Source organism: Propithecus coquereli, unplaced genomic scaffold (genome assembly GCF_000956105.1).
Source record: "Propithecus coquereli isolate 6110/MARCELLA unplaced genomic scaffold, Pcoq_1.0 Scaffold153, whole genome shotgun sequence".
Classification (NCBI taxonomy): Eukaryota; Metazoa; Chordata; class Mammalia; order Primates; family Indriidae; genus Propithecus; species Propithecus coquereli.
In genome coordinates this window covers 4,991,858-5,011,976 of record NW_012139747.1, presented here as the reverse complement: position 1 = coordinate 5,011,976, position 20,119 = coordinate 4,991,858, and the positions used below count along the sequence as shown (strand labels likewise).

Here is a 20,119-nt window from a genome sequence, read left to right as displayed (position 1 = left end):
GGGCAATCTGCTATACTCATTCTACCTATTCAGATGTTAATCTCATTCAAAACACCCTCATAAACACAGAATAATGTTGAACAAATATCTAGGCACCCCATGGCCACTCAAGTTGACACATAAAATTAACTATCACAGAAACCATTACTAGTCACCCCAGATATAGCTGTGGTGGTCATTTTTCCATCTCTTGGGCTTTTGATATTCTGACATCAATCCCAATTACAGTCCCACCTCATGTGCAGACCTAGCATTAAATTAGTAACATCTGTCATCTCCCCAGCTCCCATGCTCATTTACAAGGTGTTTGAGGCTTGGCAAGTACATAACAGGGATTCTCCAACTCTTTCCTATTTATGGAAACAGCATCAGATGAAAGTAACACAGACCAGCTCAAGATGGCAGACTTAGAGCTGTGTACGCTCCGTTTATGGAGTTCAGCATCGAACATCTTTCATTTCCCTGGTTAATTTTAAAAGCAAAACGAAATGAAGCCGGAACACTGCAGTGTTAAACAGCTAGAAGGTTATTCCTGCTCTCCTCATAGATACAGCCAGGCACCGCTATTTCTTTTCTTTTATTAAATGTCTGATTGCCTTTGAAACAGAAGTAGATCTCACAAGTGGTGGAGACAAAAGGAGCATCCTGCGTAAGCTCACTTCTCTGCTGCCTGTACCTGAAGGTGGCTCACCTGCCTGGGTTGGAGACAGCTGTTAGCTTCCAGTTGCTATTGACCTCGCTGTTTACTCTGCTTAATTAAATACCTTTTTAATATTTTCTTATTCTGCTGCCCCTCACAGTTCACATTCATGCTGCAGAACGACAGGGGTGAGGAAAGGTCTTTGAAACTGAAGCACTTAATTAGCTCTGGGCCCCAGGAGAAGTGTCAGATAGAAATACAGCTAAAAGTAGGAGGAAAGAATAGCCATACTTGAGACCTGATGACCGATGATGGAAAAGACACTGACCGCTTTCTGATGTTGCCTGAGTTATTAAAATCGTTCTGGAATCTGTGACCATTTTGAATGACGTATGTGATAGTATCATGTTTGTACCATTACTTTCCAGTGGCAATCCATTGTTGATTCAGTTGGAGTTGCTCATTTCTGCCAGAACCTGTTATTTCTTCTTTTTCCCAGTACACACATCATCCTGTGTGTAAATAAATGGATGGCCCACCTGGCACCATCAGCGGACCAGATTGCCATGTAGGACCCTAATTGAGTTGTTTTAAATGCAGTCAATATTTGGCTAATATTCACTGGAAGATGAGACACACAATGATATATATTAGTAGTTGTGAAATAAGATAAAACATAAATATAGATTTAAGCATCTATAGATTATATATAATTATAGATATGTAGGTATACTACTGTAGATGATAGCTATACAGATTATAGATGTATGTAGAGTTATCAATTATAGATATAATTCAATATTATATATAATTATATAGATATATCTAGATAGAATTGTTATACAATAGCATAAATTAAGATACACACCACTCTTGTGGTGAACATGAAATACGTTCCTGGAAATGATCGCAGCATAGCCCTGTGCCCCTACAGACCTCGGTGCAAGGCAGCACCACAGCTTGCTCCCCGTGGAGGTGCCAAAGTCTGGCCTGGTGGAAACTAGCTAAGATGGGGCAGATTGGGAGTTTATGGGCTGCTCTTAGCTTCTCTGGGTGCTCTGGAATCATTTTGATAATGGATTTGCTTAGACTCAGTGTATGAGTCACATTTACCTGAGTTCTTATCGCCTAAGGTTGTAGTAAAAGTTGCATTTTAAATTCCTAAAAACGCTTCTTTATCCTTTGGGAAATAATGAGTAAGCTTGCTGTGAATTAAAAATCCTCATCAGAAATTGGATGTTGAAGACAAAGTGATAATACTGGGGAGGAAACAGAGCAACTGAAGCCAAGGACAAAAGACCACACCCCCTGCAGCATGGTGGCTCACCACCGGTTAGCAGGTACCAGTAAGCCAAGGGCACCTCTATATGGCTAAAGCTAGGCTCCCCCTTAGTCACCACCAGCCCAGACCCATCCATAAGACCTTGTGTGCTCTTGCCCCACCTGTGACATTGGCCCTGGCCCTGGAGGACAGTTCTGGTGCATGGTGGCAGCAGCCCACCGGGTCTCTCAGCTTTTCTCCCTCAGCCTTCTCTGCAGCCGAGGCAACCCCTTTGGGCCCTGACCCGATCAGTCCAGAGGGCTGGGGGAGGTGAGGCCCCTGAGGTCATTCTCAAACAAGGGGGGAATGACAGTCTTTGGATGAATGTGCCACCTTTCATCCTTCATAGGGACAATTCAGAAGCATATGCTACATGGTTCTCAGAGGGTCCTCAGTCACCTACAGCAATGAGCACCCCAATACTACCCCTTGTGGCTTTTCTCCCTTGTTCCCAGAATCACCTCTAAATAAACTACCTCAGGCTCTGCTTTCAGAGGATTTCAAACCAAGTCACTTGCTCAGGGGTAAGTGCCCTTTTGGGTTGGGCATATATCCTCTCTGATCATATTTTTGCACGTGCATGAGTATGTGTGTGTGTGTGTGTGTGTGTGTGTGTGTGTGTGAACCTGTTGCCATTTTGTTTCTGTATGCAGTTTTTGAAACTTTTTTAAAAGAATGTCAGTTATGGATATGCTCATGTGGTTTTATTAGGCTTTTCTGAAAAGCAATCCCCTGCCCTCTGGTCGTTCCCTCCACTTCCTCTTCCCCAGCAGCAACTCTTTTCTTTCTTGTATTTTCTTCCTAACTAAAATTGAATTCATGAATTGCTGCTTCTTGACATTTTTTTTTTTTTTAAACTTTAGGTGCTATCTACCAACATCCCACTGTGGACAGGGATGCACCCCCACAAACATGCAGGGGCACTTGCGTCCCTGCGCAGTGTTCCCACGTGCTGCGTCAGGACTGTGGTGAGCGCAGCTTGTCCACCTGCTTAGTTGATGACGTACTCGTCACTAATTCAGCTTCAAATTCTTGGTCAGTTGTATAAATCTCTTCTCAAACGTTTGGACCACCAGATAGTTCATGATTGTAGCCTCCTCGCAGAAATCTCCCCTGTCACACCACGACTCCCTTCTCCTCCTCCGTCTCCCTTCTCCGTCACCCTTTGCCCTCTCCTGAATTGCTTCCCGCGCCTCTTGTCTGTCTGTCTTGATTTACTTTGTTGAGATGAAGTGCAGCTCCAGTAGCTTCCTGAGAAAGGATGTGTAAGAGGTAAATTTCAAGAAACATGACTCAAAATGCCTTCGTTTACCCACTCACTGGTTGGATATAAGGTGTTACTTGGAAACAATTTTCTTTCAGAATTTCAGAGAGTTTTCTGCTTGTCTTCTCACTCCAGTGCTGCTGCTATGCAGTCCAAAGCCGTGTTGATTCTCGATCCTCGGTATGTGACATATCCTTTCCCTCTGCCCTACCAGAAGCTTGTGGGGCCTTCTTTCTGTTCTCCACGTCCTGAACCTTGAGAATTCTCTTTTGGTAAGCAGCCTGTCAGTTCTTCTGGATGCTCCATGGGCTCTATCACTCTTTGTCATATCCTTCATTTCTGGGAAATTTTCTGAATGATTTCCTTCCTTGAGGTTTTTTCTGTTGTTTCTGGAATTCCATTTGTTCAGTTTCTAATTCCCTGGTCTGGTCCCGTCATTTTCCAGTCTCTTCTGTTTCCTATCTCCGTCTTCCCCCAACCCCTGCCCCAATCAATCAATCAGCTGGTTCTTTTCCACAGTTCACTTGAGAAGAACTTCACTGTGTGGGCCAGCTGATTCATTCTTGGCTTGTTTAACATTCTGCTTGTTACTTTTGCATCTTTTAATGTTGTTACAAATCTGAAGGCCTCATTTCTTCCTGAAATAGTTGATTTTGTTTATTTCTATTGATGTCAGTGCAGTTCTTTTTCATATATTTTCTTTGTTGCAATGGCCCAAAAAACATGTTTAAAATTCTTCTTGCACATTCCGGTATTTTAAGAACCACTGTCTCTCTCTGTCCCATCTCTCTGTCCTCTAAGTTCTCTGCTCACTATTTATATCTACATTTGGGAATCATCCTTTCTCTTTTATGAAGCCCTTCCCAGTTTGCGTTCAACTTTCTCATAGATGCTTCAGTTCCCCTAACTCCATTTATTCAGATTTGTTTTCCAAATAAATTCTGATTTTCTTAGGTAAAAGACTCTTGCAATAGTCGTTCCCAGTGAACCTCACGCTGTCCTGTGTTGCTTTGTGAACTGCATCTTTATTCTAGAATCCAGCCTAGCTATTTTTTCCCCCCTGACAATCCTTTTTTCTTCTATCTGTGTCACTTAGATTTCATAATGTTAATAAATCACAGCACATGGTGCAACCTTTTGAGACGACATTTAGGGGGAAAAATGGATAAGAATATCCATTTGCTCCAATTCCATACAACTTTTTACCTTTATTGTTTGCCTGTTTAAAGCTTCCATCCATTTTTAGATATACTTATTTCTGTTCCCAGCAATTCCCTCCAGTGCGTTTACATTTACATATGTAATTTTCATTCCAGGCAACCAAAAAAAATATTTTCAAGAAAAAGAAAATTAAGACTCTGCCTAATCTTCTTTCTAATTGAGATCACCTGCTTCATATTATTTATAAGTAAAATTAAGAAACACACATTGGAATCACAAAATCGATTGCTAATCAAGTTGAAAAAGGTAGAACACGAAGCCATCGCTTTTTTCTCAGTGAATTTTTTAGCCAGCTAGAAACACAGTCCTGACTGATTCTAGAGCTCGTATTTCAGAGCTCTCTGGATAAATGCTGTGAGCAACAGGAAGGCCGCTTCTGCCCTCAGTATCTCCAGAGTTTGGGGATATTTATGCTTCTTGGTATATGTTCACTTTTCCTTTTCGTTATAGTGTTTAATTTCTAATTCACAGAAATGCATATTTTTAAATATTTGCATTTCTCTTATTTGAAAGAATCTGGGCATATTCAAGTGATAGGTTAGTCAATGTACACTGACATTTCTTTCTTTGAAAGACAGTTTCCTTGTTGCAGAAACTGTGGATGTCAACTTAGCCCCAATTGGCCCATTATTTTTTTAGATTATATAAATGGTCTCATAGCCTTCTCCAAGATCCCCTAACTGATGAGATTTCCTTTGATCTGAAACATTTTTTTTCTATCCATATTTTGCAAATACTTTTTTTTTTTTTTAACTTTTATTATACTACTTTCACAGCATTTTACCTGAAAACAGTCACTGGTGCTAAAAGTTTTGACAACTGGAAGACTGATGCTTACACAGGTTTTGGGCTTATTTGGTATTTAACATGGCCAGACACATGTGTCCAAGGAAGCACATGTTTAATCAGCTGCGTAATCAGCAACATTTTTCATTTCCCATCTGCAGCACCTTCTCAGATTTTAAGAGATGGCCAGGACAGTTTTAAGAGTTTCTGAAGTTTGGCTTTGAAGCATAAATTAAGATTTGATAGACTTCCTTCTCTAGAGTAATTTACTAAACTTCCCTTGCTCAGAAGAAAGGAGATAATGTAAACTTATGAAATTTTGCTAGAAGATAAGGTCCTAAGGAAAGGAAGCCCATGCTTCTCATTGTTTATCAAGGTTTGTTAACATTGCCTAATAGCCATTCATTGCATCATTCGTTTAATGAATAGTGTCTTTTATCAGAAAAGTACTGTGCTGGATGGATATGCATTCAATGTATATGTTTTTTTTTTTTAACTTAGTTTCTTAATTTGGTATATAATATCTGTTTTGGAAAATGAATTTTTTTATTTGCATCTCCCTGTATGAAATATACACCTACCCCATTCTTTTTTAGAGTCAGAGATGTAGCATTACAGAAGTTTTGAGCTGGCTTTTCTCCCTGCCTTCATCATCCCTGATACAGTCATTCCCAGTGAAGGGGATCATTGGTGCATATAATCCAAATCCCCAGCTAATCCCCTTCGTGGGGTGGGGTCACAGGCCCACCACTGGGGGCCACAGTCCTCATCACACCTGGGGCCTGGCCATGGCTCCCCACTGGGGGACATAGAGCAGTGTTTGGACACTGAGGAATAACTCCCAAGACAGGAGGATAATCTGCAAGGCAAAGAGTCCCACCAGGATCCTCAGGAGCCCTTCGTCCAAAGAACAAAAAACAGGCGGCAGGTCTTCCCTGCTAGAGTCTCAAAAGCTTACCCTCTTGCCCTGAATTCAGAGACCCACTGTCATTCAGACGGCCCAGTCCAAAGCCAGCTGAATTTTAACCAAAGGAAATTTGCCATCAATGTATGAACTACCGTAGGTCAGATGCTAAAGGGAAGGCTTGCTCTGTTCAACCACAGCCACAGCTGGTGGAGAGTAACACAATAAAGCCGTTCGGTGTTCCTAAGGCATTAGCACTGCATTCAATTCTGGGGTTGCACTGAAAGGTAGACTTTGGGATGCCATTAAATAATCTGCAACCACTTCTTAATCCTCGAGTTTTTAGGACCTGATTCTTTGAGTTTAAGTACATTATAGCCAAGAGGTACGACACAGCAAGATTCTCATTTGAAAGTCTGTATCAGTCATATTGGCCATTTGGAGCAGTCATTACATCTAATAAGATGTCAGACATTTCCGAAGGTTTATAAAGTGCAGGAAGGAAACTTGAGTTTAGAGACAAAGAAAATAATACAGTTTTTTTGTTTTTTGTTTTCCAAATGACATTTTTCAGAATCTAAACATCTGAAATGTACCTTAAAATAAGTTTTGAGGGGATAATTAATATACCTGATCTGTGTTAGATTTCCAAGTTATTTTTAAATGTGATTCCCCATTTTGAAGGCATGTTAATTCTTCTTTGCTTTAAAGCAACTCTTGAAATAAAGGATCTGCCAATATCTGATATGAAGTGATTTGGGAAAAACGCCATTCCAAATTCTTTTTGTCTTTTACTTTCCTTTGAAGGGGAAAACATTAAAGTTAAACTCTTCCACATTTTAAGCCCATGTGTTTCCAAACATCTGAAAGAGGAAAAAATTAACATATTAACTCCCTATTAACATATTAACTCTCTATTAACTCCCTGAGGGCAAAGCTATACAGATACTATCAACTACAGATGGTTCCTGACTTAACAATAGTTTGACTTACAATTTTTCAGCTTTACGATGGTGTGAAAGGAATCCATGTTCAGCAAAAATTGTACTTCGAGTACCCTTACAACTATTCTGTTTTTCACTTTCAGTTCAGTATTCTGTAAATTACATGAGATATTCAACATGTAGCAGTAGATGCTTTTGCCAAACTGTAGACTAATAAAAGCGTTCTGAGCACATTTAAGGTAAGCTAGGCTAAGCTTTGATGTTTGGTAGATTAGGTATATTAAATGCATTTTCGACTTACAACATTTTCAATTTATGAGGGGTTTATTGGGCTGTAACTCCATCATAAGTCCAGGGGCATCTGTGCTTATTAGGTACGTACTGTGAATTGGACCCTGTCCCAAGGACTTTACAGACAATAGTTCGTTTAATCTTCTAATCTCAAAAAGAAAATACTATAAGCAATGAGAAGGAAACTGAGGTACAGAGGAGTTAAGAGGCTCACTTCAAACCCCAGTGATGTGATGTCCTTGTGCCCAGTGTGTAGCTGTGTAGGACTGAGTGCCCAAGGAGCTCACTCACAGTGCTAAAGTAGAGTGCAAACCGGCCACGGTGCACCTCCTGGGCTCTTGTCTAGGCTCCTCCCTATTGCTAAAGAAGCTGAGTCACAGTGCATCTGTTTTGAGCCTATTACCAGTCCCTTACCTAGAACCAAAGGTATCAGCAAGTCATAGATCCTGGTACTGGGCTCATCCCCCAGCGTCCTCCCATTTTTTGCTTCAACCAAGTGAAGTTGAATGGCACCCGTCAGATGATATGGAAGCTGTTTGCCTCCTGCCTTGCAGCTGAGATGTGCCCTTACTTCCAGTTCACAGGAGCAGGATAAACTCAATTCCTCTCTTCCCCTCAATGGTTTTGCCATGCGCTCTGGAGAAATGCAGGTCTTGGTCTTTCTGATGTGGGTTGACTGTTTGCGAGGTTTCACTAGAAGCCTGGTGGTCTGCCAGGCTGGGTCATCGTGATAGCTGAAGCTACTTAATACCCCAAGCAAGAACACCAACCTGTAAAAATTGCATATCACATGGACTTTAAACGTACATTTCTGATAAAATTTTTAAAGCTTGCTGGATTTTATTAGAATATGTGAACCAGACTGAGTATATTAAATTTATGAATCCAGTTGATGCAGCACCATAATAATTCAATATAATATGCTTATGTCATTAAACTCATAAAGAAGATTCTCTGAATAGCTATAATGAATAGTTCTGATTCTGTAATCACAGACTAACATTTTCACCCTGATGAATTTTAACTGGGAGCTCTCAGACTTCTCTCTAACATCAAGAAATAAATGCCATGTTTTAAATGATGACTACTTATTTCAAGTATTTACTTTGAAACCTGGGATAATAAAAGTTGCTGGAAGGAAGAAGTAACTGCTAAGACAGAATTATTTACTAGAAATACTGAAAAGATTGGAAGAGTTTGGAAGAAGTAGAATAGGACTTTAATTTATATCTGATCTTAAATTTTGGCTATTCATAAATCTAAAAACCAAAGAAACTTTTTTCATTTTGCTTTAACTAAATTCATTTATTCCCTCATCTCTTATGTTATTCCCAAACCCATGTATTCTATTTTGGTTATCTTTCATTGTGTAATAAACTACCCTAAAATTTAGTGCCTTAAAAACAACCACCATCTTACTGCTTATGATTCTGTGGTCCTGAAATTTGGGCAGGGCTCAGCTGGGTGGCTCATCTACTCCAGGTGGTACCAGGTCAGGCCACTTACCACTTACAAGTGTAGCTATTCTGATCAAGCTCCACTAAGGACTGGACTCAGCTGGGGCGTTGGAACACCCATGGTGGCTTCTTTACTCACAGGATCACTGCCAGTGCATCCTATTGGTTAAAGCAAGTCTCAGGCCCCACCTACATTTAAGGGGCGGGGCTGTACAAGGGTGTGAACCCCAGGAAGCATGGTTCATTGGGGCCACCAGAATAGCAAACTATCAGACATACCACTTTCCAGTTAACTTCCTCTTTATGACCACCTTCACCTCTGTTTGACCTTATACTTGATATTAGGAATTGTATTTTGTATTGAACAAAAATGGATTCGACTTTTAAACTAAGGTTATTTTTAAATGATTCTGGGAATTCTGAACATTAGGAATTTCAATTTTAACATGATCCTGCCCAGAGAGATTGACAGGTATATCAGAAAGACAACTGGGTATTTAAGAATATGTGGAGTTCGAGTCCAACCTCTCTCAGCTGTAGTTCTTCCTTTATTAAAAGATCAAAGGATCTAGCTAAGATTGCTCAGCAGTAACATTGCTGATTTTATGCGGACAGGAGAAAGGACTGGGTGACCTTCCAAAGATTTTTTCAGGCTCTTGAGTCTATAGTCAGACAGAAATGTCAAATGTCTACTCTCCAGCATTGCTGGAGAGAGTATAAATTGGTACAGTGTTTGTGGAGAACAATTTGGCAATATCTATAAAAATTAAGAATGCACATACCTTTTGACACAGCAATTCCATTTTAGGAATTTACCCTATAGGTAAAGCAACACACTTGCCAATACATAAGATTATTTATTATGATGTCATTTATAATAATCTCCGTTCTTCGTTCTTTCATTCAACAAATATATACTGAGCACCCATTGTGTGCCAGACACTGTTAAATACCTGGTGTACATCCTTTGAATAAAGTAGTGAAAAATCATCTGCTTTGTGTAGTTTGCATTCTTGCAGAACTACAAAGGATTGAAACAGCCTATGTGTCCATTAATAATGAGCTTGTACAATCAATTTCAGAATGAGAAACTATTTACTTCTCAAGAATGATCTTTAGTATAAATTGTTAAGTGAACAAAGGTGGGGAAAAGAGTGTCTTTTATGTGCATGTTTGTGTGAATTGAAGTGGGGAGGTTTCTGTATTTGCATTTGCTTATGTAGGCATAAAAATGTTTTGGAAAAATATATAAAAAAACTAGTAACAGTGAATTCAGATGCTAGGGGAGATTTTGGAAAAATAGAGGAGGTAAGTTGGAAGAAAGACTTTTCACTATGGTGAATATGCACACACATGCTCACAGTGAAAAGTTCCCTTTCAACTTGTATATATGTGTGTTTGAGTATTAAACTTCCAACCAGTAAATCAAAGTGTTACTTATTTAAAAATGAAATAAATTTTTAAAACAGAAATATTAGTGCCTGCTCTGTGCTCAGAACTCACGTGTTAGAAGGCTTGGCTATTCCAGAGTCTCAGTGTGGAGCTGTGCTGTGCAATACAGTAGCCATGAGCCACATGTAGCTATTTAATTTTATCTTAATATTTTCATTAAAAAAAATTAAAAATTCCATTTCTCCATCTCACTAACCACATTTTAAGCACATAGCTGCCACATGGCTACTGTAATGGGCAGCGCAGACACAGACACTTCTGTCCTCTTGGAACGCTCCATAGGACAGTGGGCTCTGGAGTAGAACTTCAGACTCGTCACATCTGGAGCCTGCAGGAGTGTGTAGGACACAGGACATATGCTCAGCCTGTGAGCCTCAGACCCAGCTGAGGGTGTTCCCAGCCAGCGAGTGTGAACGGACTCACTTGACTTGAGTGCGTTCTCCACTGTGGTGTCTGCTGTGCTGTGGCCTCTGTCATGTGTTTTATATTCTTGGTTACAGTTTAGGGATTGGCAGACTGTAGTCGTATGGCAGGGAGAATTCTAAGAATCACCCCCAGGGGCCCTCACCCTTGTATAATCCTCGCCCCTTTGATTGTGTGTGGAACCCATGAGTCTGATGAGATACCACTCCTGTGGTCATGCTGGGTGGCACGGCGAGAAGGGGATTATCTCTGCACACTTAATGTAATCATGTGAGCCTTATACAAGCAGAGTTTTCTCTGGCTGGAGCAGAAGAGGAAGCAGAAATTCCCAAGTGTCAACATAAAAAAATAGAGATGAAACTCTAGGTAAAAATTATTTGGGAATGACATACAAGAAATAGGATTGCAATCCAGGACATAACGTACATCACCCTGATGAGCTTTCCGGGGGAACTCTTAGATGCCTTTACAACATCAAGAAATAAATGCCATATTTCAAATGATAATAACTATCGATTTCAAGTATTTACTTTAAAACCTAGGATAGTAAAGATAGCTTGTAGAAAGAAGTACCAGCTAAGACAGAATTATTCATTGGAATAGGTGGCCTCTGGTATGTCCAGAGAACAAAGGAAAAGTCAGGGTTTACTGGGGAAAGTCAGGGTTACTGGGGAAAGAGGAGGTTAGCAAGCTGTTTTGAAAGAAGGCTTACTGGCGCTGGCAGCGTCTTACCAGTGCTGGAGTGTCGGTAGTTGCTAGGTAGGATTCGTAATCTGGGAGTTACTATTAAGGCCCTTGCAGTTTTGGATTGCGCTTGTGAGACAGGCAAGTGTTCTTGTATCAGTGGCTAGCTGTCCTTGTGTGACTCATGTAGTAAGCTGCATTCGGGAAAGTTTTCTCGTGACAATTCCTGTTATCAGGCAGATGTGTGTGAGAGCCCTTCCCTGGCTCCATGTGCCAGAATTTGACACAAGTGAGTCTATTGTGAATCTTACAGCTTTCACAAAAGCGTGAGAGGAACCTGATTGCTGGCTCCAAACGTGGAGGGGGCTGAGTACCACCAAATGTGGGTGAACTTTAGGAGCTGAGAGCAGCCCCCGGCTGACACTCAGCAAGAGGACCTCAAGCCAGGACCTCAGTCCTACAGTCACAAAGAGCTGTATATGGCCAACAACCTGAAGGAGTTGGGAAGTGAGCCTCCCGCTAAGAGCCCAGTCTGTTCCACACCTTGATTTCAACCTGTGCAACCACGTGCAGAGAGCCTCGCCACACTGCGCCAGGACTTCTGACCACAGAACTGTGAGCTAATGAACCTGCCAAGGTTCGTGGTGAAGTTTCTCATTTGTTAATATAATCACTTACATAATGTCTTCAATTTTGCCTTTTGGCCCACCAAGCCCCAAAGTGTCCTGTCTATCCTTTTATAGAAAAAGCTTGCCCAACCCTGATCTAGACTGACAGATGCTGGGAGAAGGTGTACAAGTGTCAGCACCAGGCCTGCTGCGATGAACCCACTGAGAGTCTCACGCTGAAGGTTCCAGTGGAATCTCAGGGCAGCTCAAGGCCTTCCGGCAAATGGTAGAGGAAGTAGAAGTTGGGGATTAGCAGGCGTGCGGGGACTCATGGAAGTCTGTTATCACTTGACCAACAGCTGTGCACGGCAGCTGGAAGAGACTTGCTGAAGGCCTGGCAGGACTCTGAGGGTCAGAGAGAAGAGAGACCACCACCGGGGCACAGTGCCATGACCTCACTGCATAGGACCCCCAGTGTGAGGACTGGCAGAGTACTGATCTGGGAGCAGCCCCACTTCCAGGAGTGCATCTCCCATGCCGAATGGGCCATGCTGCTGCCCGGTCCGGTCATGCTGGACAATTGATGGTGCCCCAGAGCTCTGTTTCCTGCCCCTACACTTTGTACATGCTTCCCACTCTGCCCAGACCAGGCTTCCTCCAGTATCTTCTTCCAGTACCTTCACCTGCTTAATTCTTACCCTTTTGATCTTGACATAAAACTGAGTCTTATTCACTTTTGATGCGCCAGCACCCAGCCCAGCACTGGCATGTAGAAAGTGCTCAGTAAACGTCTGTTGGGTGCGTGAATGAAGTCTGAAGAGAGGGGAGTCGACATAGCAAACTTTGAGCCAGTCCTTGAAAGATGAGTAGGATCTGGACGATGAGCAAAGCTCCAATGGGAACAAGGAATGATTCTGAGCAACGAGAGGAGGGTGTGAGCCAGTTCCTGTGCCTTGGGAGATGAGGTGCCCTGTCTGTCTTATTCAACACTCAACACCCAGGGTCTGGCACACTGCTTTGTGGACAGCACGTGTGCAGTGGCCGTGCTGGGTGGATGAGTTGCCTAAATCTGACTGTCCTTATTTCATTTGAGTGTGGAGCACGTTGGGGGCATGTTAGGAAGGGAACCTAGCGTATTTAATCCAGTGTAGCCAAATCTTAGGATTCCTAAAAAGCCAATGAAAGGTGTTTAGACTAGAATTTATGGGAGTTTAGACCTGGGAAGTCTTGACTGGGTGAATCATAGTAAACCCTGCTAGGCTCATTCACGGTGCATGGCCAGCGGTGACCAGGCCTCTCTCAGGTCTAGAAACATCCCAGGGTTTCTCCATTCAGGCCTGATCTGTCTTCAGAGCCCATCAGTTGATGATGAATTTTCCAAGTGCTGCAGGTAAACGAAACCTCTAAGTCTTACTAAACTGATACTTGTCCTTAAGCTGCCACCATGCCCAGTGGTTTCTGAGGATGAGGAATGCCATTGAACTCTCTTCCCTGTTAATGTGTCACAACAGAAAGGCAGATAAGGCCCCATTACATTTTTAAAGAACATTTCAATTTTAGTAATTTCAATAACTTTAAATTAAACTATAGATTTATGTTAAAATTTTGTAAAATAAAGAGGGCTTCACAACAATGAGATGACTGGGACAGTCATTAGAATGACACAGTTGGGGTGATACATTGCACAGGAAATAAGCAGGAGGCTGCAGTTATATTCACGAGCCCTGTTAAAACAGAAACTTTTTAATAACATAAAATGGTCACAATTTTATCTCCCTGCTAATTAAAATAGAGGGAAGGGAGCCAACAGATAAGGGAGCTGAGGTCATTCAAATGCCTCTGAAGGCCCTCATTCTCATTCCTGTGCCTTCTACACACACACACACAGGTATAGCAGTTGATTGAAATTCAAGGAAAATTCTGGAAGCCTACGTGAGCATAGTATGAACACCCCCAAAGAAAGGCCATGTTACATTTCAGGCTCTAGAACCTTGAGAATTATATCAGACCATTCTGGCTTTTCCTGAATTTGAAGAGGCAGTCTCTTTGTCAGCCCATTATGGCCTGTTGACCTTGGCCAAGTCACTGCCTTTTGGGATCTTGCTTTCTTCATCTGTAAAGCAAGTACACCCATACCTGTCCTCCTCCTCCTCCTAAGGGTATTTTAGGGGTTCACATAAGCTCATGAACTGGGCATTTCTTTGTACAAAGTGCCTACAGGCCTAAGTCCAAATTCAAAGCCCTCCACATGCTGCCTCAAGTTCGGTTCCCCGCTCAGATGCCTACACATGCTGGCCTTACTGCCTGGTTCACATTGTTTCCTGAGCCTGGACACCACTCCTCCTTCCCTCCTTCCCTGGTCTAAAACCTTCCCTTCTTTTAAGATCCCAGGCCTGAAGGGAAATTGGCTATAAGATGGGGTGGGGCCACACCACATAGTGCCTTGCTGACTTCACATGTTTTTGCCAGGACGGACTGTGGAGCCCATGGTCAGTACCTGTGGTCAGACTAGCATTTCATCCAGAAGATCTAGAATTGAAAAGAAAAACCCAGATTTTGCGCACGTTGTTCCAGTAACTCCAAAGCATGTTTTCCTCCAGCCAGAGCTCAGACTGAAATTGCATTGTAAGTCACACATGAATCATGGTAGTATAATGGCCTTCATCATCAAGAATGTCGAAAATGGAATAGCATGTAGCCACACATTATATTTTCTTTTTCTTTTTCTTTTTTTTTGCCTGATGCTGTGTACTGATTGAGGTACCAGACTAAAACTATAATGGTGGACTAAATTCTTGCTAAATTACTCTGTATTGCTGTAGGGAATATGTTTTGCCTTTCAGAACTCATTAACACAACCAGTAGACCATATTAGCCTATGTTTTGGTTCAAAAGATTAATAATGTTTGTTTGTTATGTTTTGAAGTAGTGTTGGAATTTTTTAAAATTGGCCTATGTGTAGATCAGGGTTTTGGGGCAGGAGTCTTCCAGCTTAATGTTTGGCTGGGGACAGACCATTAGGACACACTGACCCATCTGAAATGTTATTCTTGAAAGCCTGCTGGGATTGACCTCTTCCTAAGAGGAGAGCACCATGGGTAGATGCCTTCATCTGACCACAGACTAGCTCTGGAGGAGCTTGGTTGTGGTCCATAAGGAAGGTTTCTGCTGATTCCTGGCTGATGTCTTCCCCCTGCCAGCATCCTGGGGAATGTTGTTAGTTAACTTGATTGCAAATGTAGAAAATGACTGTGGCTATGGTAAGCAGATGGAGTTATCAACTCCCAGCATTGGGGATGGACAGGGACCAAAAGCCTCCTTTCCAGGTGAGGTCCCTGAATTTCTCACACTCTTGAAAATGTTCCATAATAGCAGCTGCATAATCTGGAAGGTGCTTTCCCCAAAGGACCCCTGGATCCCCCAGACTCCTAGTGGTAGCTCAATTATCTTTTTGGCTGTGAAGAGTCCATCCCAGAATATCAGTGGGAAAAATTCACCAGCCCTCTGCCTTAAGTCAGCCGGATAACCAGTGCCCAGAGGCGAGAGGGCTGTTTCTCCAGAAGGGGATCTGGGTGCTATTTGGGAACAGAAGTGGATGCATGGCAGTCAGAAAATGGCCAGTGCCCCCTAGGGCACTCACGTGATATCAGAGCATTCGCAGAGCTGTGTCAGCCTCCGCATCCGAGAATGTAAGCCTCGCAGGGACAGAAGTCTTTCTTCACATTTACATAGAACGTGAACGGTGGAGAACCCAGTGCCCGCTGATCACCATGAGAGCACTGTCAGGCCTGGGATGGGCACAGGGGCCCGACTGAGAAGCCGGGGCTGGCAGGCTCTGTGGATGGCAGCCGGGAGCCCGAGTGTAGGGTGTCTCTGATGATTGGCATGTTTCCCATCCCTCTGCTCGTTTCCTTTGCCTTCTACTTTAAAAGCTCATAGCCTCCTACAGGATTTTGTCTTTGTTTTAGAGGGATTTTAAAAATCTCACTTCCTTTGGAAGAGACCCATGGGGTCCTTCTCTCCCAGTTACCTCCACGCCTGCTCGCTGCCCCCGAGTGGGGGGTGACTTTCTCGAACTACGAAGTATGCCCGAACCTGTAGAAGAAAAGCACTTTATAACCTCAAGGTACTCTGTAGCAGCACTGAAATATACGTTAAAGATTAGCCATCTAAATTTGATTTTCTGAAAGTATTGATAAGAAAACACGTTATTTATGCTTCAGAGTTGGTCCAAGTCACAGAAAGTAAATAACCCAGATAAATGTCTGATACATTTCTTATTATTCTTAAATCCTGTTTGCCAACTTGGTAAACAAATAAATCGTGAGCATTTATCTCCAACATTGTCGGGCTCCTGCCCCTTTTGTTCTCCCCACCATTCTACCCCTTCCTCTCTGGGCCGCCCCCAGACAGTCCCCTCTGTCTTTCTGGGCCTCCTCCCTTTCCCATGATCACTCACTCTCAAGCAGACCCTCTCCTAGCCCTCCTTGCTCCGCCATCGCACCTTATTTCCTGGTTTGCAATCTTGTTGAAAGAGGACCCGGTTTAATCTGACTTTCCTCCTCCCAGCTTCCAAGGCAGGGGCCGTAGCGTCGCACAACCCTAGAGGGCGCAATCGCAGCTCTCCGTGGCCTTGATGCAGGGCCTTTGACAAAGCAGAGACTCAGGTGTGACACGGTCCACCAGGGTGAGCAAGAGCTGCAGGCCTTCTGTGATCCCTGGCGTACTACAGAGATTTAAATATGCCTGCTTTTATTTCTTTTCGTAGTGGGGAAAATGTCTTGCTAAAGGCAGAAACAGAAGTTGGATACTGGATTTCACGAATCCTTTTCCTACTTTGCCCTTCTGACCCTGATAAGTCACTTAGACTCCTAACGTCCTTCAATTTTCGCAGCACTCTGTTATCAAGCGCACTGCCCTGGGGATGCAGCTCGGCTTCTGGACTAATTTTCACATCCCACCAGGGCTGGGTTGTCTCTGGATCATCAAAAAGGGTTAGCTGTGACAGGAGGACTCTAAGTTTCTCCCTTCAGCCACTGAGGCTGTGGAAAATACCATGAGCACAGTCAACAAAAATTACTGCAGTGAATATGTGCATTGTTAAGTATTTTTTATATAAGGATAATACATATGTATAAAAACATAGAAATGTAAATGTATATAATAGCAGAATTCTGGTACATCGACTGATCTTAGATTGAGCCTAAAACCCTCAGGGGAAACTTCTCTACTGGAAGGATAGTGATAAACTTGACTCACCAGACAACAGGAACATTGAGAAGTAGATTTCCTTGTTGAAGAAAAGCTCAGAAAAAAGGACCAGAGCAGTGACCACTGCGTATCGCTCTGTTTAAAGCCAACCGGTGGGGTTGTTCATACGCGGAATACACAGCAGTGGTTCTGAACCAGCCACAACTACACACGGTGTGGATGAATCTCACAAGCATGGCGGGCGTTAGGCAGTGGGAGCCAGACACAAAAGAGTATATCCTGAGTGATCCCATTAACATGAAGTTCAGAAACTGGCAAACTTATGGTGCTAGAAGTCAGAACAGCGGTTGCCCTTGAGGAAGGATTGTACCTGGAGGAAGGAGCACTGGGAGGGCTGCCTGGGGGCCGGAAGTATTGTGTCACTGACATCTAGATGCCAACGGCATAGGTGTGCCCCCTTTGTGAAGATTCGGTAAGTTGTACACTTCCGATCGTACTGTTTCCTGTGCGTATTCCTCAGTTTTAAAAAAGTAACTTATCAAAATCAATCATCAGAGTTTCTTCTCAGCACCTTTCCTGAACATGGCAGTGTTCCAGGGGTACCGATAGCGGACTGCAAAGAAGAATAAAATGCTGTCCGTAACCTCAAGAACATTCTGGAATTATCATTCTGTCTTCTCTGTCCCCAGCCCTAGCCCCTGTCCCTTGGTTTTGTCATCCACCACAGTTCGCTCAGCCCACTCTAAGCCTGTGGCTCTGGACAGGCCAACACAGGTCATGCCTCTTCGTGCAGACTTTAGAGCACTTTGAGGTTACCTGAGAGGAAAGAACACTTCCTAATAAAATAATGTCTTTGCACCAGAGAAGCCAAAGCTACCTAATTCTCCTTAAACAGATATTTATTTTGCAAAGAGAAAACTCTTCTGTAATGTTTAGAATTAGTCAAATCAGACCTTTCTATAGGGAGTTTTCATCAAACCATACTAATGAGTTTAGTTAAAGAAAAAGGCATTACTTGCAGTTGATTTATTATTCTCTTTGTATAGTGGTGCTCTGGCAGGGAAGGTATCTTGAATACTTCCTCTTTTTCTTTCGTTTATATTTTTAACTTTTACTTCTCTTTTCATTATACACTTTAGGCTTTATTGGCCCTTTAAAGGGACCCTACTTTGTGAACTAATTATGACAAATGTTGATACAACATCTGTTCCCAGATTTAAATTACCTCCTATACTGTCAGAGTTCATCCTGAAGGCAAGTTTGTGTGAACATTAGCCTGCCCGCTAATGCAGCCTGCGGGAGACCGGAAGTAGGAGAAACACAGGAGCTACCGAGATGATGCCTGTGCCGGGGTCCCTCTCCAGCCGTGTGTTGCGTCGTGGAAGAGCTGCAGCTCCGTGCACATGTGGGCAAGCTCCTCGTCTTTCTTGTTCTAAATCATGTCACTCTTGATCTTCTAAAAGCAATCAGTTGTGCACATTTCGTTTCACGGTGAGCGCTGGCTGGTGGAGTGTAGTTCATGACATTTATTGGTAACCATGTTTGGTGGAATTCAAGTCCCTCCAAATTTGGTATTCTCAGAGACCCTTCCTCCAGAGAAGCTGAATTCAGGTTGACTTTTGCCTCTCTTAAGTTTTGAGATTAAGATCTTCATTTTTCAGCAGTTGGGTTTTGGTACTTTCTTACCGCAACCTGATTTAAATTTCAGGATCCTTTCTTGAGAGGTTACCGTGAGACCAGTAAGGTTGGAATATTGAACGTGAAAACCGTCTGAGTTAAAAACACTTGCTTTTGAGTTCTTTCCCTTGACTAGCAGCCTTGCCGTCCTCTTCCAGCAACAGCTTACTCACCAGGAAATGGGATTACAAGAAGAAGCTGTAATTCTAGGCAGAGTGTGATGATAACATAAAATTAAGTGACTTAGGACACTTTGGAGGCGTGTTTGTTATCGCGACTTGGTGGTGGTTTCACATGCCAGTACTCATCAAATTACACATTCAGAGGATGTGCAGTTTAGTGTACACATAAAGTATAAAAAATTAGATGTTAGAAGATTCTTAGAAACTAAGTTATTATACAAATGTTATTAGTAATCTTTATTTTTTCGAAGAAAGCAGCTAACAAATTTTCCTTGAGCAGAGTGTCTCCTCTCAAAAGGAAATTTCAGGGCAGCAATTCAGAGAAGCAGCTAAATGCTCCTTCCTCTGGGACAAGGTTTCTCGACTGTGGCATTGTTGACATTTGGAGCCAGATAATTCTTTGTCGTGGGGGCTGCCCTGTGCATTGTAGGACGTTAGCAGCACCCCTGGCCTCCTGCTAGATGCACCCCCCAACCCTTCCATGTTACAGTCAAAAATGTCTCCAAACATTGTTGAATGTCCCCTGTAGGGCAGAATTGCACCTTGTTGGGAACCACTGTTCTAGGCTTAGATCATGTTTCTTAGATGCATTTTTATCATTACTCAAAGTCCAGAATTATTATATTTAGAAGATTGTGCCAGGATTGTTTATATCTTTTAAACTCACTGAATCAGTAATAAAAATTTAAGTCTAACCCCCTTCCCTCTGCCCCATTTTGTGTTATAGATTTGCCTGACCTAAAATATACAAACTATTCTTACGCGTCCTTTCCTTTAATGCGTCCCTCCAGCACCCACGTCTGATTTGATCCCCAGCGTCTCAGAGCCTAGTCTCCGACATGTTTTGCTTCCTCGGTGCCAGAAAAGACGGATGGAGTTGCTACAGACACGTGTAGGGGTTGGGGGAGCAAGGGGTCCAGAGCAGTGAATCCTAGTAAGGATTCCTTTTTGTTGGTGATGTTGGTGATGGTAGGATTTGCAGAGAGATCTGTAAATATCAGTGCCTGGAACTGACCTTCTTGTCCCTAACGTTTCTTTCCCTTTATTTTATAAG

At 42.6% G+C, this 20,119-nt stretch overlaps 1 protein-coding gene across 1 annotated transcript in view; it reads left to right on the top strand.

The window, feature by feature from the left end:
* Positions 1-20,119, top strand: part of KIF16B (kinesin family member 16B) — a 244,576-nt gene that overhangs the window by 222,660 nt on the left and 1,797 nt on the right. The gene's annotated exons all lie outside the window — the stretch shown is intronic.